The following is a 25,221-nucleotide window of genomic DNA, read 5'->3' on the forward strand; positions in this document are numbered from 1 at the left end:
CTTGGCATCATTCTTCATAAAAACACAAGTGCTCTCCCTGCTGATCATGCCCGGCTAATCTCCCAAACCCTAACTTCTTCTACAAAGCAACAACTCCTTTCCTTCCTAGGCATGGTTAGGTACTTCCACCTTTAAATACCTGGTTTTGTCATCCTAACAAAACCATTATATAAACTCACAAAAGAAAACCTAAGGCTGGGCACAGTGGCTCACACCTGTAATCCCAGCACTTTGGGAGGCCGAGGCAGGTGGATCATGAGGTCAGGAGATCGAGACCACCCTGGTTAACACAGTGAAACCCCGTCTCTACTAAAAATACAAAAAAATTAGCCAGGCATGGTGGTGGGTGCCTGTCGTCCAAGCTACTTGGGAAGCTGAGGCAGGAGAAGGGCGTGAACCCAGGAGGCGGAGCTTGCAGTGAGCCGAGATGGCACCACTGCACTCCAGCCTGGGCGACAAAGTAAGACTCCATCCCCCACCCCCCAAAGAAAAAAAAAACACACACACAAGAAAACCTAGCTGACCCCATAGATCCTAAATCCTTTCCCCACTCCTCTTTCTGTTCCTTGAAGACAGCTTTAGAGACTGCTGCCACACTAGCTCTCCCTGACTCATCTCAACCCTTTTCATTACACAGAGCCGAAGTGCAGGGCTGTGCAGTCAGAATTCTTACACAAGGACTGGTACCACACCCTGTAGACTTTTTGTCCAAACAACTTGACCTTACTGCTTTAGCTGGCCATTATGTCTCCATGCAGTGGCTGCCATCGCCCTAATACTTTTAGAGGCCCTAAAAATCACAAACTATGCTCAACTCACTCTCTACAATTCTCATAACTTCCAAAATCTATTTTCTTCCTCACACCTGATGCATATACTTTCTGCTCCCCACCTCCTTCAGCTATACTCACTCTTTGTTGAGTCTCCCACAATTACCATTGTTTCTAGCCTGGACTTCAATCCAGCCTCCCACATTATTCTTGATACCACACCTGACCCCCATGACTGTATCTCTCTAATCCACCTGGCATTCACTCGATTTCCCCATATTTCCTTCTTTCCTGTCCTCACCCTGATCACACTTGGTTTATTGATGGCAGTTCCACCAGGCCTAATCGCCACTCACCAGCAAAGGCAGGTTATGCTGTAGTATCTTCCACATCTATCATCGAGGCTACCACTCTGCCCCCTTTCACTATCTCTCAGCAAGTCAAACTCATTGCCTTAACTCAGGCCCTCACTCTTACAAAAGGACTAGGCGTCAGTATGTATAGTGACTCTAAATATGCCTTCCATATCCTGCACCACCATGCTGTTATATGGGTGGAAAGAGGTTTTCTCACTATGCATGGGTCCTCCATCATTAATGCCTCTTTAATAAAAACTCTTCTCAAGGCCACTTTTCCTCCAAAGGAAGCTGGAGCCATTCACTGCAAGGGCCATTACAAGGCATCAGATCCCATCACTCAGGGCAACGCTTATGCTGCTAAGGTAGCTAAAGAAGCAGCTAGCATTCCAACTTTTGTCCCTCACGGCCAGTTTTTCTCCTTCTCATTGGTCACTCCCACCTACTCTCCCACTGAAACTTCCACCTATCAATCTCTTCCCACACAAGACAAATGGTTCTTGGACCAAGGAAAATATCTCCTTCCAACCTCCCAGGCCCATTCTATTCTATCGTCATTTCATAACATCTTCCATATAAGTTACAAGTCGCTTGCCTGCCTCTTAAAACCTCTCTTTTCCTTTCCATAGTAAAAAAATCTATCCTCAAAAAATCACTTCTCAGTGTTCCATCTGCTATTCTACTACTCTTCTAGAATTTCTCAGGCCCCCTTCCTTCCCTACACATCAAGTTTAAAAATTTGCCCCTGCCCAGGACTGGCAAATTAACTTTACTCATATGCCCTGAGTCAGGAAACTAAAATACCTCTTGGTCTGGGTAAACACTTTCACTGGATGAGTAGAGACCTTTCCCACAGGGTCTGAGAAGGCCACCATGGCCATTTCTTCCCTTCTGTCAGACATAATTCTTCGGTTTGGCCTTCCCACCTCTATACAGTCTGAAAACAGACCAGCCTTTATTAATCAAATCACCCAGGCAGTTTCTCAGGCTCTTGGTACTCGGTGGAACCTTCATACCCCTTACTGTCTTCAATCTTCAGGAAAGGTAGAATGGACTAATGGTCTTTTAAAGACACACCTCACCAAGCTCAGCCTCCAACTTAAAAAGGACTGGACAGTACTTTCACCTCTTGCCCTTCTCAAAATTAGAGCCTGTCCTCAAGATGCTACAGGGTACAATCCATTTGAACTTTTATATGGACACACTTTCTTGCTCAGCCCCAGTCTCATCCCAGACACCAGCCCTCTAGGCAATTATCTTCCAGTCCTCCAGCAAGCTAGACAAGAAATTCGCCAAGCTGCTAATCTTCTCTTGCCTACTACAGATTCCCATCCATATGAAGACACCCTAGCTGGACAATCAGTTCTTGTTAAGAATCTGACCCCTCGAACTCTACAATCTCATTGGACCAGACCCTACTTAGTCATCTATAGTACCCCAACTACCGTCTGCCTGCAGGATCCTCCCCACTGGGTTCACTGTTCCAGAATAAAGCTGTGTCCATCAGACAGCCAGCCTAATCTCTCCTCTTCCTCCTGGAAGTCACAAGCCCTCTCCCCTACTTCCCTTAAACTCACTCACATTTCTGAAGAACGGTAATAACCCTCATGAGCCTAATACATCCCTTCATTCTGTTAAGTCTACTCATCCTTACCCTACTTTTTGCAACAGGGCTTTACACAGTCACCCCCACTACTTCAACTGAACCCCAAAAACTTGTCATCCCTACTATCTTCTGTCTAGCCATACTCCTATTCACCATTTTCAACCACTCATAAATGCCCTACTCTTGTTTACACTGCCAGTTTACACTGTTTCTCCAAACCATCACAGCTGATATCTCCTGGTGCTATCCCCAAACTGCCACACTTGATTCCCTCTTGGAGTGGATAGATGATCTTTGCTGGCAGGGCACCCTCCAATACTTTCACCCTGATGAAGTTCTATTCTTTACTTTTATATTCACTCTTATTCTCATTCCCATTCTTATGCCACCCTCTACATCTCCCCGGCTATCTCTACCACACTATCAATCTCACTCACTCTCTAGCGTTTCTAATCCTTCTTTAACAAAAAAATTGCTGGCTTTGCATTTCTCTTTCCTCCAAAATTGCTGAGGCCTCAACTTATTCACTGCTAAAAAAAAAGTGGGGGGACTCTGTATATTTTTAAATGAAGAGTGTTGTTTTTACCTAAATCTCTCTGGCCTGGTATATGACAATGTAAAAAAAAAAAAAAAAAAAAAAAAACCTCAAGGATAGAGCCTAAAAAGTTGCCAACCAAGCAAGTAATTGTGCTGAACCCCCTTGGGCACTCTTTAATTAGGTGTCTTGGGTCCTCCTAATTCTTAATCCTTTAATACCTGTTTTTCTCCTTCTCTTATTGGACCTTGTGTCTTCCGTTTAGTTTCTCAATTCAGCCAAAACCGTATCCAGGCCGTCACCAATCACTCTATATGACAAATGCTCCTTCTAACAACCCCACAATATCACCCCTTTCCACAAAATCTTCCTTCAGCTTAATCTCTCCCACTCTAGGTTCCCGCGCCCCCCCTAATCCCACTCAAAGCAGCCCTGAGAAACATCGCCCATTATCTCTCCATACCACCCCCACCAAAGAAATTTTCACTGCCCCAACACTTCAGTATTATTTAATGTTATTTTTCTTATTGATATAAGAAGACAGGAATGTCAGGCCTCTGAGACCAAGCTAAGCCATCATATCCCTTGTGACCTACACGAATACATCCAGAAGGCCTGAAGCAAGTGAAGAATCACAAAATAAGTGAAAATGGCCAGTTTCTGCCTTCACTGATGACATTCTACCATTGTGATTTGTCCCTGCCCCACCTTAACTGAGCGATTAACCTTGTGAAATTCCTTCTCCTGGCTCAGAATCTCCCCCACTGAGCACCTTGTGACCCCCGCCCCTGCCTGTAAGAGAAAAACCCCCTTTAACAGTAATTTTCCACTACCCACCCAAATCCTATAAAATGGCCCCACCCCTGTCTCACTTTGCTGACTCTTTTTTCGGACTCAGCCTGCCTGCACCCAGGTGATTAAAAAGTTTTATTGCTCATGCAAAGCCTGTTTGGTGGTCTCTTCACATGGACACGTGTGATGATGCCATGCTGGTTGTGGGCTCTGCAGTTTTGAAGATGCATTTGTCCCCAGTCCTGGAAGAGAAATGACTGATCCTGATGCCAAGGAGTTGCGGCTGCAGCATGGGTGCTCTAGTGACATGTTCTCCACCATAGGTTTCTATGTTTAGAAAGGCCTCCCCTGCTTGGCTCTTCAGGTGACAGAATCACACCCTTACTTAGGGGGTAGGGCGCTCAGTGGAGAAATGGCCTCAGAAAAACCCAGTCATTACACCGTTAACAGCAATGTTTCACAGCAAAAGATCCTTCTGGGAAAGGCAACTCGCTGGCTCAGAAATTGACATCTAATTCTCTTGACTACATCTGACACATAGTAGGAAGTTAAGAAGTATGGAATTAAATAAAATTAAATGCCTACATTGTTCAAATACTGGATTAAAATAGTGTCTGACTAGTTTTCTGTAAATGTTTCTGAAAAATCACATTAATTTTCTACTAAGATCTAAAGAGAAAAACACCTGCCCAGGATGTAACTAGGATGTATAGTCAACCAGTCCCCAGAATTTGGATGAATATCCACTAATTATATGAACAAATAGTAGTATTGAAAAGCAAACAAAAAAATAGATTACTTCTCCCTCTGGGTAAACAAGCATGACTATCAGAAACTATGATGATTATTGAGGGAAAAGTCAAATTCTGAACAGTGTTCTAAAAATACTGTATTCACCACTCATTTTTACCTGAAGAGTACAAAGAAGAAAAGGATGGCTTTTCCTAAATCCAGTAGGATATGAACAGGTTTTATTCCAGTTTATTCCACTTACTAGTAAGGTCAGTGAAATATTCAATTGGGTAAATATTGCAAGATTCAACTTTCTGACACAGGATTATAATTATTAACTAGAATTTCCAACAACAAACAAGTAAAAAAATGAGCAACTCAAGGTTAAAAGTTCTGTAGGAATCACTGGAGTTAAAGCAGCAGAGTTTCCTGCAAACAAACACTTTTATGGTGACAAGACAGAACAATCGTCATTGATAGAAATACTGATAGAAAATCTTGTACACTTCCACTTTGCTGTTCTTTATATTCTCGTGTTGATAAATACTTTCCAACTTTATTCTTTGCAATAGGAAAAAGAATAAGCCCCCTTACCCCCACCCAAAAAGGTCTCCACTCTAATCCCCAGAATTTGTGGATACTTTACCCTAGATGGCAAAAGAGACTTTGCAGATTCGATTAAGATTGGGAACCTTGAGACAGAGAAATGATCCTTAATTATCTAGGTGGACCTAATGTAATCACAGGTGGAGATTTTCCCAACTGCAATGAGAGAAGTGATGACTGAGGAAAGATCAGAGAGATGTGATGTGAGTCAAACTTGTCATTGCCAGCTTTGGAGATGGAGGAAGAGGCCATGAGCCAAGGAATACAAATTTCCTCTATAAGCTGGAAAAGGCAAAAAAATAAATTCTCCCCTAGAGCCTCCAAAAAGAAATACAACGTTGTTGACTTCTTGATTTTAACCCAGTGATGGACACAAGTTGTCAGACTTCTAGCTTAAAACAACTAAAAAATAATAAATTTGGATTATTTAAAACAGTGTGATAATTCGTTACAGCACAATATAAAAACTAATCACTCTTATCTATAAAAGCTAAGCAATGAATAACTTGGAGCATTTTACTATTCATGTCTTATGTCAATAATTCTGAGTTTCTCCATATTTCAAGAAAATTTTTACTAGAAGGTGTGTTCCTTTTTGTTAAAAATTCATTTAGCTTTTTACTGCAATTATAGATGAATTTTAAAATGTGTATTTATCATTTTTAATTTGATAATAAAAAGCACTTTGGGCCATCTGTGCTTTGGAGTTTAGAAATACAAGCTCTTTACCACTCAGAAAAATGTTCAGTTGTCCCTTTTCATCTTGGCTGCTACTTCTAGAAGCAGCCTTACTTCTGATCTCCATCATTGCCTACATACATCTGGAGGCAGCAGCACTCTAGAAATAGTCAGGGAGAAAGTGGAGCAAGACAGACAGGAAGAAGCACATTGCATCTTAGGAATTTCATTCTACAGTGTAGGTAGGAACAAGAGCAGAAAGAACAATGGTGGCACTAAATGCTGGAGATTATAATGGGATTCAGCTGTTTCAATTTTGGAATGCAAGAAAGTCAGGCAGAATCAAGAAAAAAAAAAGAAACCTAGAAAACTGCACAAAATGTGAAAAAGAGATAGATACTACAAAAAAAGAAAAGAAAAAAATGAAGGCATCATGAAAAGTCAAAGAAAAGCATGTCTCTGAAAAAAAAAATAGCACTATAAACAGAAGATAATTTAGAAATGTGTTAGGTATAGTTGCTAAAATCCAAGGTGATATGTCCTCTGCCAAAAGGAGGCAAAAGCCATTAGGGGAAAACAGCCTGAGATGATAAGGCAACCAAAAAGTGATAGAAGAAAAGACTGCAGATGAATTGAATAGTCAGTAGTTGATTCAGAGGAACAGTAGAATGCTCAATATTTGATTCAGAAGCAAAGAGAAGAAAAATTCAGCACAGAATATTAAATCAGTGACAGTGGAGTCAATTGATACGTTCCATGTGCATAGAAAGAAAAGAAGGCGGCTCATGCCTGTAATCCCAGCACATTAGGAGGCTGAGGCGGGTGGATCACCTGAGGCCAGGAATTCAAGACCAGCCTGGACAACATGGTGAAATCCTGTCTCTAGTAAAAAATACAAAAATTAGCTGGGTGTGGTGGCAGGCACCTGTAATCCCAGCTATTCAGGAGGCTGAGGTGAGAGAATCACTCAAACTCAGCAGTTGGTTGCAGTGAGCCGAGACTGTGCTATTCCACTCCAGCCTGACCAATAAGAGTGAAATTCCCTCTAAAAAAACAAAAAAGAAAAGAAAGAAAAGAAGAAAATTTATAAAATGATGGAGCAAGCAGCAGAGATGGGAGACACAGAAGGCTTATTCTAGCTAAGAATTGTAAGTCATTTCCACAGAAGAAACTGAAAAAATTACAATGAAGACAAAAAGCACAGACATAATCAAAAACATTTTACCAAGTTGAACAAATAAGTTTTTACAGAGGTTGAAAGGAGTTATCATCTAGCACTAACTACCCTTCATGTTTCCACTCATCAACACTCTGTGTACTTTGTTAACTCTTTTTACAATCAGTACATTTGTTGTGATCTCCAAAATTTAAAAACGCATAGGATGAACTAAAACTTGATCCTGACCAAACTGGGTTTCACTGAGTAATTTTTGATATATTTTTCTGTGTTTTCACAGTTTTCAACAATGGGTATATATTATTCATAATCATAAAAAATTACAAGATTTGTAAATTAAAATACACTGATATAGTGTTTAACCAAACAATTAGGCACTGAAACCTAACCTAGCTGACAAGTAATCACTATCACAATGCTATCTCAGGACACAACTCTGTCTTCCTCAGCTGTCACTCACACTCTCCACTCTTCATTCAGCTACAGTAAAGACCTAGAATGTGGAGAAAGTGTGTGCTACTTAGTCTACTCACAAGTGTTGTTTAAACATAAAAGCTTTTATGGAGAAAAAGTAACCTGTCACCCAGGCCCTTTCGGAGCCATCCATCGTCACTGGGCTCCACGATAACTCTTGTGTCTTAATAAGGAGGATGCTACACTTCTCCTCTAACCACCACAAATGACTTGCCATTTCATTTTTTTTGTTAATTCACAAGTAATTAGCATATATATTACATATTTATGGGGTACGAAGTGAGGTTTTGATATGTGTTTACATTATAGAATGATTAAGTGAAACTAATTAGCAAAATATCACCTCACATCTTATTTTCTGTGATGAAACAAAAATTCATTCTTTCAGCAACTTTGAAATCTACGGTCCATTATTATTTATTTTAGTCACCATTCTGTGCAATAGAATGCTAAAGCTTATTCCTCTGGTCTAACTGAAATTTTGTACCCTTTGATCAACATATCCCCTTATTTCATCCACTCCTTCCCTTAGCCTCTTGCTATGACCATTCTACCCTCTACTTATGTGAGCTAAACTTTTTTAGATTCCACATATGAGTGGGATCATGCGTTATTTGTCTTTCTGTGCCTGAGTTATTCCACTTAGCATAAAGTCCTGCAGGTTCATCCATGTTGTCACAAATGACAGAATTTCCTGTTTTTAAGGCTGAATGGTATTCCATTGTGTATAGACCACATGGCTATATCCATCATGTAACACAGATGTCTCAGCAAAGTTTCATCGAAGATGTTAGCTAGAAGGAAATCATGTGATGTATCTTATACACGACTGGATCAACTTTCCCACATATGGGGGGCATTTTAGAAGTTCTAAGACTGGTTCCTGGCCATCATAAATGACCTGCCATTTCTTTCTGACATTCGCAGTAGCGAAGAATTGTCTCAATGAGATCAGCTCATCCTTGTTTTGTGTTGTTTTAAATGCTACCTAATACAATACTAATATATTTCTAATTTTTTTACCTCTTGAGTTTTCAATGAGGCATGGAAACTCTCTCTAATCAATTCCAAAACATTTTGTGATGAAACTCAAGACCCATTCATGTTCTGAAGTAGTCTTCTCACGCTCTGCTATAAATCCACTCTGTGAAAGTTGCTACTTGGAGAATGTTAGTAAAACCTTTGAGGAGGACTCCAGAAATCCTTAAGCTTCCTTTTCCAAGGGGATCATCTGCATCCTCAGTCAGCAAAATCTGAAACATTAATATCCAGGGATACTGACTTCTGCAATTTTCAGACTCAGAAACAAGGGCCAGCTTTGAATCTTCTCTCCTTCATTGTTTGAACTCTTTTTCTACCTTAAGGCAGTTGGGACTCAGCCATAAATTTTGATTAGCAAGACATTAAAAGTTACTATCAATGCTTAAGGGAGATTCGTTCTTCCCTTTAAAATCTTATTTTCCTCTTCGGCTTAAAAATAGAATTGAACTTTGTAAACCTGGCCTCATTTAAGGATTATGTTGAGACTCATAAATGGTCAATGCCGGTAGGCTAGTTTGCATACCACAAAGATAGTACAGATTACGTTGGTTTTTATTTAAAAAAAATTTATTCTGATTTTGCAAGGTCTAGTGGGATTATGGAATATTCTAATTGGATATGGACACTTTTTAAGAATTAAAATGCACATGAGGTTATTTCTTGAAGTATTCTTCATTAAATGTGCAGTGCAATGTCTAAAGAAATAACCAAAAGACATTCCAGGGAAAGTTTTGATAACATCAGCATTAGCCTTAAACACCATTTTTCTAAAGACAATTACTTGACCTGTCACTGTTAGAGGACATATGTAGTTGAAAGATTGACAGATTGGCTTTGGACACCTGCATGAATATGTGTACTTAGGAAAGAGAGATGGAAACATGAACAGTATATAAACCTGTTTTCCAGGCAGAAAAAAGATCAGGTTAAAAATCAATTGGTTCTCACTAAATAGTCATGGAAGCTTAGTGACATTTTTTTTTTTTTCTGGCAAACAAAAGCAGTGGAATATCCAAAGGAAAAAAGTTGGAAGTCTTTAGAAAGGTGCACATTCATTTCCTCTTGAGACATACAGTATTGTGGTCTGGAGGAAGTGAACATACTGGGGCATTCACATTTCTGTGTCCCTTCTGACATACTTAAGGAAAGGAATTTTATTCATTAGAGGAACACCTTGGGGACTATTCTGGCTGTAAGGTTGCACCCACTGGCCTCAAGGAGCTTAAGGGTGGACACAACTGCAGGCTCCACGTACATCTGTAAGTTGAAATACGCCTTCCTCATTGTCCAGAACAGAGAAAACATGGCAGCAAAGTTCTAACCTATGCTATTTCTAAAGGAGTTTCTAGCAACTGAAATTCCAAAGTTGATGAAACTAACAGGAATAATAATGTAACCTTTCATTTGTTTTCTTCATTACCTTTGGCTTTGCGGATATCAACAAGAGCCAGATTCATTGTTGACATCATTATTATAACTGTTAAGTATCCATTTTATTGTTTTTGGGTATGTGTCTCAAGGCACTAAAATTGAGTACAAACAACACTTCAAGTGTTCACTCCTTAAAATTACTTCACAGAAATAACCATTATAGTGCAGTGTCTGCTAACACGCAAATATTCTTTTTGTAAAAGGGGGTTTTTTCCCCTATTACTCTAATACCTCTTCTATTTCTGATAGACTTGGGAATAATAATCTAACACAAGCAGACATGTATGTAACTTTTCCAATGAGCACATTTCCTGCAAAAAATGCTCCCTCTTTTTACAAAGATGAAGTCTTGGTGCAGATTGTGTAATTTTCCCTTGAAGACAGAATAGCTAGGGCAAAGGTGCCATACAATAGGGAGAGAGTGGCATTCAATTCTCCTGAATTATGTTGTTATTTTTCATTTAAATTTATTTAAATGAATTGCTTGGCTCTCCTTCAAAACATGTATTTCTCCTGTTGACTTCTATGAGCAGTAAAGTCGCTCTCAGGGGCCAAAGAGTTGGAGATTTACAATGCCCTGCTGGAAGCCTAGTTTACTTTTCCACACCCCGTTTGGATATTGTCAAATATTAGTCTTGGCAGCATGGCAGGAGCTGTCAGGAACAGCTGGACAACTTGATGGCTATCCCGGGCACCTTGTCCAGTGATGGCAGAGGTGTAGAACCTGCCCTCATCACTAGGGGAGAGCAAATCAGCAAATCAATCAAACCGGCTTTCACAATTGTGCCAGACATGAATGATGTGGCACATTCTGGCCAATATACACTTGGTGACGATGGCCGAGGGGGCTCCAGAGAGTTCTGCAGGGCTCCTGTTACCAAGGGTATCAACTGCAAGAGTAATGTCCTTGGGGCTTTTTTCCTGCCCAATTTATAATACAAAGTTGTCATATTAGATTATTTTTTTCTACAATAATTCTACCAACTTTCACGTCTTGTTTTTGCTCAATAGAAACCAACTCTCATAGTGACCTAAGCCAAATAGAATCTGGAAGCCACTATCCAATGTCTTTCAAAGTCAAAAAGAACTTAGGATTTCAACTAAAGTGTGTTTCTCTGCTTCTTTATATCAGCCCAGATAGAACTGATGCATTTGCAGAAATATGCAGCACTAATGTGCTAAAAACAAATCCAGATGTTTAAAAGATTTTTATAAAAACCAAGATGTAATGAAATGGAAACACACACACTGCTGAAGGAAATGTAAGTTGATGTAATTATTCTAGAAGATAATTTGGCCTTTTAAGCAAAGGCTTTAAACAGATTCCATACCCTTTGATCAGAAATATTATTTTTATTTTTTATTTTAAAATTTTAGATTTTATATCAACCCTACAGCACCTGGTATTCCCATGTGGTCTCCCATACCAAGTCCTAACCAGGTCTGACCCTGCTTAGCTTCCAAGATCAAGCACATTCAAAGTGATAGACCAAAAATTTTATTTTTAAGAAAGTATGACAACAGCAAATTATTTTCTTTTTCTTTACATATTGTAAGGTTGAATATCTTAGGACTTTTATTCCCCCTCAGGACATGAAACTCTCTTGGGGATAAATAATGACATATCAGTGCATCTCCTTAAAAAATTGAACGCTAAGTGCTAGTGAAAAAAATCTCAGAAAAATAAGAAGGCAAAAAAAATTCCCTTTTTCCTACAGCTTGAAAAAAGCTAATATTGTTCTCTGACATATTCTGGTTCAATAAACTAAGAAAAATTGAAAACACGTCTGAAAATTTGAGTTCTCATTCTCTTGCCCAATGTGAAGGCTTATGATAAAATGTGGAATGTTGTTCTGTTGCACATGTGACAATTGTCCTTCAGTGTCTTGTGAATCTGGGACATGAAGACCTCAAACATTTTTGTTGCATCCTGTGAAGCACGACCAATAACTCTAAAGCCTGAAACTCTGTCTTACATAATACGTGTCCTGATTATAAACTGTAAATTGACACCTCTGTTTTGCAAAATGGTCAAATACTTTTTGAGTTATCTCTGTGAAGCTCCAAAAGACACTTAAGGGCATGCTCTTCCTTTGCCACGTGGCTGGAAGTAAAATTAACTCACAACTCTGTTGGAGTCTATGATTAAATTGAAAGTTTCAGAGGTTTTTTTTTTTTTTAATTCATATTAATAGTGTCTAAGGAAAAATTGTAAAATTTTATTTAAAAATGTGTGCCCAGAATGCTTTTGAGTGTTGTTAATAATACCTTTTGATCCAAAATTTTATTTTATTTTATTTTATTTATTTATTTATTTATTTATTTATTTATTTATTTTTTGAGACAGAGTCTAGCTCTGTCGCCCAGGCTGGAGTGCAGTGGTGCGATCTCAGCTCACTGCAAGCTCTGCCCCCTGGGTTCACCCCATTCTCCTGCCTCAGCCTCCCAAGTAGCTGGGACTACATAAAATTTTATTTTTAAGAAGGTATGATAGCTGCAATTTTTTTTTCTTTTTCTTTACTTATTGTAAGTTTGAAATTCTCAGGACATTTTTTTTCCCCCTTAGGACATGGAACTCTCTTGGGGATAAATAATGACATGTCAGTGCATGTTCTTGAAAATCAAAGACCTACCTCCCTAAGTGCTAGTGAAAGAAATCTCAGAAAAGTAACAGGGCAAAATAGCTATGAAAATCAGCCACAATGTTGATGGCCACAGGAGAAAGGTTTGACCATTTGCCAGGTCAAACATATCATTACACGTACAGATCAGGTGATTGTGTCACACTGTCCAGTTTATTGAAAATGTGGTATATACCAAGGGGATGATAAAACAGGACACAAAACTCTAAACACAGTCAGAGCTGAAGGTTTAACAATCTATATATACACTGTGGTTGGCATTAAGTGGCAAAATTATGAGTGATTTGAGGGTTTTTAAAATAGTCATCTAATGTTTTCACTTTTTCTACAGTGAATATGATTTTTATAATTTAAAGATTATTAAAATATATTGAGAAAACTCAACAAAATAGTCATAAGTGTCCCAATACTTAAGCATGCCATATAAAAACACCATCTGATTTTAGCTCCATCTCTATATTTCAGAAAAGTCAGAGTCTAGATGGGAGGTTGATTTATTTGCACTGATACTGTCCTTCAAATACTGACTGACTGTCCTTCTCTATCACGCTCTGCCTCTCTCTGAAGGGAGGGAACTATTGGTAAGAATTTGGATTTTTCTCTGACAGTTTTTTTCTTCTTGTCAATATCTAAGAAATCTGCACTGAACAAAAACAAATTCTTCAAAGTGTTATTCACTTCTTTCATTGTAAAAATAATCCAAAAATGTATATAACTACTGAAGACTGGAAAAGTATATAGAATTTATGGACCAAACTGTGGACCCAATGAAATCCAAAAATCGGTGGTAATGTCCTAATTTTTGAGACATTTGAGCAAATCATGGAAACCATACCTAATTTCTAGAGCAATTTATTAGCCCTACCTGGAACTCCATGTAGTGGGTTAAATCAGAAATAGCTTCTTTTTGAAAAGATGAAGCTGTACACATACGGCACCGTAGCATTGAGCCAGGAACCTATTAACTTGCTTCTATTAACTTGGTATCCTTTTTCATATTTTTCATTTGGGGGCAGTTGCCTTTTCCTTAAGATCAGATTCATTTCCAAAAGCAAAAGTCTCTGGTAAGTCTCTCTCACTGGTCTGCCCATGGCCCTTCAGAGCCATCAATGCTCTCTGGAAGGGAGTCCCCCAGCTCCAGCTGGTAGCGTTTGGAGTCACAGGTTTTCTTGGGTGTTCCAGACCCACCTCATGAGTGCAAATAAAAGCAATTCTTTTGTCAGAGGTCCCCAGCTTTGCTATCAACCACAGTGAAGCGTGAAAGAACTCAATGCCCCTTCCCCAGAAACATGTTGGCCTGAAACAAGAGAGGGGCCGGTAGAGGGTCCCAAGAGTAGCAGGAATGGAGCAAGACAAGCAATAGAAAAGGTGCATGTTGGCCAGACATGATGGCTCATGCCTGTAATCCCAGCACTTTGGGAGGCCAAGCGGGGTGGATCACTTGAGGTCAGGAGTTTGAGACTAGCCTCACCAAGATAGTGAAACCCCGTCTCTACTAAAAATACAAAAATCAGCCAGGCGTGATGGTGTGTGCCTGTAATCTCAGCTATTCAGGAGGCTGAGGCAGGAGAATTGCTTGAACCCAGGAGGTGGAGGTTGCAGTGAGCTGAGATCATTCCACTGTACTCCAGCTTGGGTGACAGAGCGAGTCTCTGTCAAAAAAAAGGAAGGAAGGAAGGAAGGAAGAAAGAAAGGAAGGAAGGAAGGCAGGGAGGGAGGGAGGGAGGAAAGGAGGGAGAGAGGGAAGGAGGGAGGGAGGAAGGGAGGGAGGGAGGGAAGGAGGAAGGGAGGGAGGGAAGGAAGGGAAGGGAAGGGAAGGGTAGGGAAGGAAGGAAGGGAGGGAGGGAAGGAAGGAAGGAAGGGAAGGGAAGGGAAGGGAAGGGAAGGGAAGGGAAGGAAGGGAAGGGAAGGGAAGGGAGGGAGGGAGGGAAGGAAGGAAGGGAAGGGAAGGGAAGGGAAGGGAAGGGAAGGGAAAGGAAGGAAGGAAGGAAGGAAGGAAGGAAGGAAGGAAGGAAGGAAGGAAGGAAGGAAGGAAGGAAGGAAACACAGAGCAGGGTTCATGACTGTTTCTGGATTTAGGATTAGGAGATATTGGACCTCAGCAAGGAGGCTTTCCCTTAAATATTAAAAAAAATTTGCAAACTGATAGTGTTGGCATGAGTAAAACTCACATGCTCATTTGCAAATTACTGTAAAATGCTCACAACAGAATGGAGATTTGTAGCCACTCAGCAATCCTTGTCGTGTGGTGAAAGAAAGTGGAAATACAAATATTACATCAATATTCTCACAAGTGTATAAATATGAACAAGTTTACTACAAACAGAGTTTACTATGCTGGGAAACCAATTCTTTTAAAGCATAAGGTTTGTGGAGACAAACTTGGCTATGAAAGAATGTATGATTTTAGCTCAGGAACAAAGAGACAGGAGTGACTGTCGAATTTTTTCTTGATTTTCACAATGTGTGGATCCACATCCTTTCATATCCCTGATCTGCTAAGGATGGATGGTGAGAACAAAATGACCTTCCAAACTTGTTCTTTGGATAGTCACATCCATCCAGAAACCGTAGTGAGTCCATCACTGAATCAGTCGCCCGTTGCCAAAGTCTATAAGGACTTGGTGGTGTCTATAGGGACCCCCAGGAACAGGCACGGACCCGGGAAGGAGGCTTTTAGAAGTGCACAAGGGAAAGAGCAATTGTAGGGTCTATAGAATTACAAAGAGAAACAAGCAGAGCAAGAGAAACTGCTGGTGGAGCTTCATGTAAAGCCTGAATTCAGCGACTGCATCTGTGACCTGTTCTCTGTAAGTATAGTTACAATACAACTCTGACCCACAGAATGGAGGAAACATACAGAGAAAATTGTTAGAAACACAACCAACCAACCAGGAAAGGGAGAGAAGAGGGAGGTCTGAGCAGATGACCCCGAGCTGCATGTGAAGAGGTCATGAGTGCTTATAACAGATGTGATCAGAGGTAGGCCAGAAAGTCTCCCAAAAGATATAAACCTCCTTATCCCAGAACCCTGTGAATGTCACCTCATACAGTGATAAGGGATTCTGCAGGTGTAATTAAGTTAAGGATCTTGGGATGGGGAGACTGTACTGAATTATCCAAGGGACTTTCAATGCAATCCTGTATATCCTTGTAAGAGGGAGGCAGAGGGAAAATTTATACCCATGTAGAAGAGGAAGAAGCCATGTGATCACAGAAGAGAGACTGGAGTGATGTGACCATAAGTGAAGGAATGCTGGCAGCCACTGGAAGCTAATGGAGGCCAGCAGGGGATTCTTCCCTAGAGATTGCAGAGCAAGCGCAGCCCGGCCAACACCTTGGTTTTGAACCACTGATGCTAATTTCAGACTTCTTGCCTCTAGAACTGTAAGAGAAGAAATCTCTGTCATTTTAAGCCACCAAGTTTGTGGTGCTTTGTGACAGCAGCCACAGGAAACAAAGTCATCTTTGCAGTTGCATGTCTTAATATTTTGAGTTAGTTATAATTGCCTGCTTAAGTGTGAGTTCAATAATCTGCTAATTATGTTGTCGATATTATAAAGACACACATTTTTACAAGTTTTTAAATAAGATCTCAGTGGGATATCTGGACCAGGTGAGAAGCAGCAACATCACCTAGAACTCGATCCCTGAGCTAGGACCCTATAGCAGTAGAGTTCCTTATCCTCAGAAATAAAACACACAAGGAAATACCAATGCAGCAGGTCTTTTTAAACCCTAGTGTGGGATCTCACTATCACGTGCAAATGGAAGTCACTGAGGGCCGCACGGGTGGAGTGAAATGATTCTGGCTGTTGACTGTAGAAAAACTAGGAAGGGAACAGACCGAGAGCAATAGTGCGGGTTGCTCTTTGCTGCAGAAAAGCATTAACAAAATGCAGGCACTCCACAGACTATTTTTCATACAGTATCCTATACAGTACTACTATTACCCCTATTTTGTACACAGGGAAACAGTCTCAAAGAGGCTAAGTAATGAAACCAAAGTCACACAATAGCCCTATACTACAGTAGAAATCTAAGCTTGGTCTGACTCCAAAACCAGTGCTTTTCTCTTTGTTTTAGAAGCTCAGCCTTCCATACTCCACCTGCCTCCCAGCATTGGCATCAGTTACAATTGCTTGTTTAGTGCACGAGTTATAACAGCAAGATAGGATTGCTACACTAAAATATAACAAAGAGCAGCACAGACACTTCATAGATACTCATTTTCTGAAATTATAATTACAGTTGTCCTTCGGCAAACATGGGGCTTCGTTAAAGGACCCCTGTCTATACCCAAAACTGTAAATACTCAAGTCCTGCCATCGGCCCTGCAGAACCCGATATAAGAAAGGTCAGTTCTCTGTATATATGGGTTTCACATCCCAGGAACACTGTATTTTCAATCCGCATTTGGTTAAAAAAACCACGTAAGTGAATCCACATAGTTCAAACCTGTGTTGTTCAAGGGTCCACTGTAGTTAAGCAAAGCAAAGCAAAGAGAGCAAAACCCTACGATCCCAGCGTGTCTGCAGCAGAGTTTGCTGTCCTCAGTGGGCTCCACTCGCATGAACTTGGCCATGGAGGTGCCCTGCCTCGTCACAGTACTGGCACATTCTCTGTTCAGGTTTTTCTCAGAAGCTCGTCCACAATGGCACTCAGTGTACGAGCACGCCTCTGTTGTTTGGAACACGTTATTTTTGAATGCTTTATTTTATTTAACCCCAATTTTAAAAATCTTTGATCTGAAAACACTGCTTCAGAACTCTTCAGAAGTGACCTCTCCCGTTGCCCAGCTAAGCGTGCAGCCTGCCTCAGCAGCCTCCCCTCTTCCCCATCACAGAATAGCCTCACACATGAAGCTCGCCAGGCCCCGGGCTTTTGTTTGCTGCCTGGAAGTTTGTTTAAAGGCCTGGGCCTTTGAAACTTTCTACTCATCCCAAATCTTTTTAACCAAACAGAATGCACACCTCTCCTAACCCTCCTCCTATAAGGAATTATCTTGGCACAACTCAGGCCAATATCTGAGAGTCCTGGGACCACTCCCTTCTCTCTCGTCACCCCTCAGCCAATTCTCTCCCAACTGCTAACTCTCCCCCTCCAAGCCATTGTCTCTCTGCTGCCCTGAGGATTCACCAGGGTCAGGACAGGCTTATCTTCTGCATGGCTCCTCTCTTTGAGCAACTAAGACCTTGCCTGGGGGGTCTTTGCTGGTCCCCTAACTTCCTGTAGCCTCGACCCCACCTTTCATTTAGTTCATCTTCCACGTTGGTGCCAATGCGATTTTATCAAAACAAAACCTATATAAATTCCTTCTATGAGATTTCATTGTTTCCATACAATGAGTGCATCCATGCAGCTACTGATGAGGATCTCTCCTGACCTGTCCCCAATTACTGTTCCCATCCTTGACAGTTACAGGTTGCCCTATGACACAAAACTATCTAGAGTCTCCTGGATGAGGTGTGCCCTCTCCTGCCCTCCTGTCTTAGCTCAGGACATTCCTACTTCCTTCGACTGAAGGACTCTTCCCCAGCTACTTTGCCCAATGAATCCCAATTTCCCCCAAGGCTACACTAAAGCAGCCTCTTGAGGAAGCCCTTTCCCACTTCACCATACTGGGGGAGCTTCAATGCACTGGCCATGACCTTCATTGCAGCATCCAAATCCCGAGCTCTGATGGGTGGTTTCTTTCTCTTTCCACCACTAAGACCTGCTTAAGGACTTTTCTGTCCCAATATATCCTCATTCCTGGCCCATAATGGGCATTCAAGTTCTGTGGAATAAACAAGTGTATAGATGGTTCATATAATTATATGTATCACAGGGAAACCTAATCAGTCCATGTCCTACTTATATTCAGGGAATATGAAGGAATATACCAAGTTAAAAAAGATATCAAGGTAAAGAATATAATGTGAGTAGGATGAAGGCAAGAAGAGGGAAGTGTATTGCCCCCCAAACTGGATTTATTAAAAAGGGATTCTTAGGAAGTAAAGCAAGCTTAATTATGAAGGTAGTTTCTGTCTCTAGTTAGCAACAGAAACAGCATCCTAAATTACTTTGTGTTAAATTAAGTAGACTGGTACTCTACAAGCAGCAGGTGGTCTAAGAAATGAGCAATTACAGCTCTTAAGTAGAAAAGGTGATATATTCTTGGCTCCTGTATTCTCAATTAAAATCTCCTGCTTTTCCTCTAATTAAAAAGGGCCCAATTCTCCTCTTTATTGTGCCAGATATGCATTGATTAAAATGAATAAAATGTGTGCTATTTCTTGACTTCACTGGAGAACTGTGTAGAGATGCCTGCATCACCTGCAAAAAGTGTGCCCCAGCCCACTCCAGAGAGAGAAGGGTTGACAGTGGCTCAGGAAGCATGATTATGCATTCAAACTTCTTTATACTACACTTTTTAGACTCAACGTTGACTCCATGCTTAATGAGGGACAGTTTTAAAAATCCAAGAGTTTGGTTTCCTTGTTTCAACTCTCACTTCTTAACTGAGTTCTGATTTGCAATGTCTTATTCATCCCATTAATTGGGAACCAAGACTTTCCACACTGCCTTCTTCCATTCCCTTCTAAGAACCAGCAGTTTATTCTCATAATCTTTAAAGAAATTGGGCCTGGAACAAGCACAGGATATAGATTTACTCCCCAAGGTTTGCCTTAACACACAAGCAGCCTCTTCTCCCCCAACTCCCACCACAGTAGATCTTTTTTTTTTTTTTTTTTTTTTTGTTTTTTGTTTTTGAGACGGAGTCTCGCTCTGTCGCCCAGGCTGGAGTGCAGTGGCGCGATCTCGGCTCACTGCAAGCTCCGCCTCCCGGGTTTACGCCATTCTCCTGCCTCAGCCTCCCGAGTAGCTGGGACTACAGGCGCCCGCCACCGCGCCCGGCTAATTTTTTGTATTTTTAATAGAGACGGGGTTTCACCGTGGTCTCGATCTCCTGACCTTGTGATCCGCCCGCCTCGGCCTCCCAAAGTGCTGGGATTACAGGCGTGAGCCACCGCGCCCGGCCTACAGTAGATCTTGAGTGCATTCACAGGCAGTCAGAATTGTTCTTCCTCCTCAGTTAGAATTAGAAGGAAGGAAAGCATTGGGCAGAAAATCAGACATGACAACCTGCCTATGACTCCTTTTCAGTGGAGTCATTAGAAGATCAATATTCTCCTCTTGGTTTTTATTTCCCGATAATCCCTTTTTTTTTTTTGCCTGGAAATGTAATGGTTACCCTCATCAGTCTAATATTACTACCACAACCACTAACTCAATTTGTGAAATGGCTCCTTCATTGAAGAGCAGAATCTCTTACTTAAAGATTAATATTGGCAAGCCAATAAATAAGCAACACAATTTCTGAAATGGCCTGCCTAAGCAAAACTATTTACATTTCTGGGCCATTTTTTTCATATAATGTAAACAACACTTAGACCAATATGGGACATCTCTCCTGAGGCAGCTAACTCACCGAATGTGTAAGAAATGTCCGCAAAACAAATATGGAAGACTCCTCTGCCTGCTGTCCACAAAGAAGGGAAATCAAACCCATTAACATGAGAACTCTATGTGTCTTCTTTGCAGCAGTTTTGATCAACAAATTGTTAAGACATGTGCTTCATGTGCAAAATGGTGTTAGTGCTTGGGGATTATTTAAATGACTTATTCCACATAAAACACTCATACCCATTCTTGGTACATGATACGCACTGTATGACAGGTGGTAGACTATGGAAGGGTGCAAAATATCTGCTGGAAGAAGAGACTTATTAGCAACCTGATGTACCCCAAAATATGGGGATCCATTAAGACCAGGTACAAGCCAAATTCCAAAAGAGGGACTTTTTTTTGAAGTTCATAGAAACCAAACTATTATAATACATCTATTCTCCTTTCCCGATTTCACATCCTCCTATGATCATGTAGCAGTAAGTGTTGCTGGTAAAACTTTGTGGAGCTTCCTCCTTGCCACAGAACATTTCAGATTCACACTACCACCTGCAAGATTGAACATATCAGTAGGGTTGGCTTTCATCTGGGCAATTGTGGAAGAATTATTGGTATTTTAAGGTAATAAACTTCAAAATAATGGAAAGTTGAAAGGGTTGATAAGGAAGTCATCTTATCCAAGTCTTTCCAGTCAAAATTGTTTTATTGTCTGCCATGAACAGTCCGTCAGGAAAAAGAGACAGCCAGAAATTTCAAAACTATTCTAACTAAATCTTTTATTCTCCTTACATTTTAATGTGAGTGCTTCTTATGAGAATGAATGTTTTACTAAATACAAATGCTTTTTTTCTTATTTTGCTACATTAGGTAATTGTTTTTAATATATTGCAAAAATCCTGAAGTACTCAGAGATTTGAACCAATAGCTTTTCTTTTGTCATAACTTTTCACTCAAAACAGCTATTCTCATTCAGGCAGACATAAAAATGGGACCATTATGGTACTGGATTTCACCTTCATAAGCTTTAGCACCAATTTTCCTAGCTCTAGCCCACTATGAGAAAAAAAACATCTCTCAGAATTTTGGAGGTGTACTTTCATTAATAACCTTCATAGAAATTGAGATATTTCATCTCTCATGAAGATGGAATAGATTAGTCTAAACTATAAAATAGTCCTGGTGAGCCTGGAAAGCAAGTAATGAGAGTAAACCAGTCACTTTATCATGGGCTCAGTGTAATCACAGGGTCCTTATAAATGGAGAAGCTTTCCCAGTCCTGACCAGGGAGAGATGTGATATCACTGACGTCTTTGAGAGTGGAGGCAGGCACCACACACCAAGAGATGCAGGCAGCTTTGAGAAGCCAGAAAGAAGGAAATTGATTCAGCCTGAGAGCCTCCATAAGGGAATGCAGCCAGGCTGGAGGCTTGATTTGAGCCCAGGAGGCCTGTGTTGAAATTCTGATAGCTAGAACTGTAAATTAACAAATTATGTTATTTGTAGTAATTTGTAACGGCAGCAAGAAGAAACGAACGTTTTAGTCAAAAAGCAGATGAGCCCAGCAAGGATGAACACAAAAAGCAGCAGCAGCCCTGGCTGCTTTTCTCACAGCAATGAGCTGAGCTGGCAGATAAGCAGCAACCATCTGCGTGTGTGTGCGTTTGTGTGTGTGCACGCACACACATGGATGTATTCATGCACACGTGTGTGCTACAAAACATGTCTGTGTTACACAAGGCACTGCCCTTTCTCAACATAAACAACAAAATGACTCCTGCTTCACTCCCAACCTCCAAATCTCAAACAACAAGGCCTCTTGTGGCCCATGATAACTGGGAATGTACTGGGAGGAGAATTCTGGGAAATATTTTTAGTCAAGCCACAGCAACGCCTTCAAATCCACCATAGTCCACCCCTTGCCAAATTATCACTCTTACAAATCTCTCTAAACCATAACTAATTTTCAAATAAAGAAAATAACAGCATCATGCTTTAGACTAACGTGATAAAACTATCTCATGTACAGCCCAAAACACACTAATATTTTCCCCAGAAGACCAGGTACTTATCTCATGCATGTGAATTTGCTAAGGATGCCATAGAAGCAACAGAAGGAGGATGACAACCTTAGCTGGTATCATGGGCGGATCAGCTCAGTATGAGCGGATGGGCTCTGTATGAAGGTGTAAGCCAAGAGTAGGTGGCAGCTTGCTGCAGCCTCTCTCAAGTGTGGCCTTGAAAGACAGTGGAAAGGAAAAGCTTTCTAATGGGCACGGCTTTGAGCAATACACCTAGCCATCCACTGTGTGTAGAGAAAAAAGTGACCAGAGGGTATAGATGTATGGGCAGTGATGGATGGCCTGACCAACTGATCAGAAACACAGAACATAGAAGATTGGATGGTGGGCACAAGGAAGTCTAGGTAGAGGCATGTAGAAGGATGTACAAGTGGGTAGACACAAAGTATGATCATCTTCATATCCCATGACAGCATCCATCATGGGAGAGGCACTAAGCATCCACATAGACAAAATGACTCAGCTAACATCAACCATTCTTTGTCATTGGCCAAAACCATAACAGATTCCTTCAGACTCTGAGCCTCTTAAGGTTAAGGACTGTGTCATATTGATTGATCTTTGCATGCCAGGTGCTTTCCATCAGCTCTGGCGCATGTAGGCACTCACCAATGTTCATAGAAAGAATGAATGGCTTCTACTTCATCCTCCTCCTTTGGTTTGTTTGTCTTTGTTTTCCATTTTCTTCTGCCCTCTGCTTGGAAACAAGAGAAAAAAAAAAAAACTAATGCATTGAAAATAACTGTGCAGTGTACAAATCATTTTCACATCCAAGGACAAGGGGGATTTGTCTCCCAGAAAGTATAACAAGACAAGCTTGGTTGTACTTTTTATTACCTCCATGCCTAGGCCTTGAGTTCAGAGAAATGAGTACCTGGCATGCTTGGTGACAATAAGATAACTAAATGCCAAATTTTTCCACACACCATAAACCACGCTCAGGGACTCCAAGATACTGAAAATGTGGAATAATAAACTCATATTTATGTTTTAGTTAGAAGAAAACCTTACTCTTTTTTTTTTAGGTAATAATTACATCAACCAAGTTTGACAGCCTAAGCCTGTTTTTCTCTTTCCCAGACAAGGTCTTTCTTACAGTAAGATATAAATAATGGCACAACATTTTTAGACTCAGTAAGCCCACACATACTGTAAATTTATAGTTGTCTTCCATCTGTGAGGACAATAAGAGCATCTTGATAAAAAAGAAAAAAACTTGAATTTTTTCAACTCTATAAACCCACTCCTTCATTAAAAATAAAAAGGTAAATCCTTTCAGCCCAAATGTTGTTAATTTTACCTTGAGAAATTGTATAAAAATACATTGGAAATTTAGTTTACATTTTAATTCAAGAGACAAAAAAATTTAATCATAATATATGGTAGTAGCATGGATAATAAAATTAGCTGTTCCTACATGCTTTTGTGGTTTGGAAAACAGGAGTCTTCAGGTATCAGGAGTTTGGATGATGTGCAGATTTTGAGCAGCTCTCAATTGGCACTTGCAACGAATGCCTTGTGCTGTGTGTCCATGTTACATTTTTTGTCTAGAGTTGGCCAAATACAGCCCAGACTCAACTATGAATTCCCCACAGTATTCAGCCCACTGCCCTAAGCAGGCAACAATACTTGTTCCATGAACAAATGGATTCTAAAGGCCATTTGCAACATTACAATTTTTATGTAAGTCGAGAGAACTGAATCTACAGCCTTCTTGAGTTTTTCAGAAACCAATTTTAATTTCGAAAATCATTCTACTGGCCGGGCGCAGTGGCTCATGCCTGTAATCCCAGCACTTTGGGAGGCTGAGGTGGGTGAATCACAAGGTCAGGAGATTGAGACCATCCTGGCTAACATGGTGAAACCCCGTCTCTACTAAAAATACAAAAAAAATTAGCTGGGCATGGTGGCAGGTGCCTGTAGTCCCAGCTATTCAGGAGGCTGAGGCAGGAGAATGGCGTGAACCCGAGAGGTGGAGCTTGCAGTAAGCCAAGATCACGCCACTGCACTCCAGCCTGGGTGACAGGGAGAGACTCCGTCTCAAAAAAAAAAAAAAAAAAAAAAATCATTCTACTATAAAGACACACGCACAGGTATGTTTATTGCAGCACTGTTTACAATAGCAAAGACTTGGAACCAACCCAAATACCCATCAATTATAGACTAGATAAAGAAAGTGTGGCACATATACGCCATGGAATACTATGCAGCCATAAAAAATAATGAGTTCATGTTCTCTGCAGGTACATGGATGAAGCTGGAAGCCATCATTCTTAGCAAACTAACAAAGGAACAGAGAACCAAACACTGCATGTTCTCACTCATGTGTGGGAGGTGAACAATGAGAACATATGGACACAGGGAGGGGAACATCACACACAGGGGCCTGTCAGGGGGTAGGGGACAATAGGAAGGAGAGCATTAGGACAAATACCTAATACATGCAGGGCTTAAAACCTAGATGACGGGTTGACAGGTGCAGTAAACCACCACGGCACATGTATACTTATATAACAAACCTGCATGTTCAGCACATGTATCCCAGAACTTAAAGTAAAATAGATAATGAAATAAAATAAAAAGAAAATCAAAGTTATCGAGAACAGATGACAAGTTCATCAGCCACATTTTCATCTACATGGCGTATTGCAATGATGTTCCATGTCACATAGACACATGATTTGCCAAGGGTTGCTTTTTGAGCTAGGGTATCGTTATTTTGAAAATTGCTGCAAGATGGGAAGACAGAGGTTAAGCCAGTGAAATGGCCCTGACTCCCAAAGTCACAAGGCTGGTAAATAGCAGAGTGGAAATTCAAGCTATCAACTGCCTAATTCTTGGGACTACACTC

At 40.7% G+C, this 25,221-nt stretch overlaps 1 long non-coding RNA gene across 3 annotated transcripts in view; it reads right to left on the reverse strand.

Moving 5' to 3' along the window:
• LOC105489469 (uncharacterized) overlaps positions 1 to 25,221 on the reverse strand; it is a 349,939-nt gene that overhangs the window by 193,321 nt on the left and 131,397 nt on the right. For all 3 annotated transcript variants that reach the window (XR_011625157.1, XR_011625156.1, XR_011625155.1), the window contains one exon: positions 22,980 to 23,064. This is a non-coding gene — a long non-coding RNA (uncharacterized lncRNA). The remainder of the gene's footprint in view (positions 1 to 22,979; positions 23,065 to 25,221) is intronic.

Source organism: Macaca nemestrina, chromosome 6, assembly GCF_043159975.1.
Source record: "Macaca nemestrina isolate mMacNem1 chromosome 6, mMacNem.hap1, whole genome shotgun sequence".
NCBI lineage: Eukaryota > Metazoa > Chordata > Mammalia > Primates > Cercopithecidae > Macaca > Macaca nemestrina.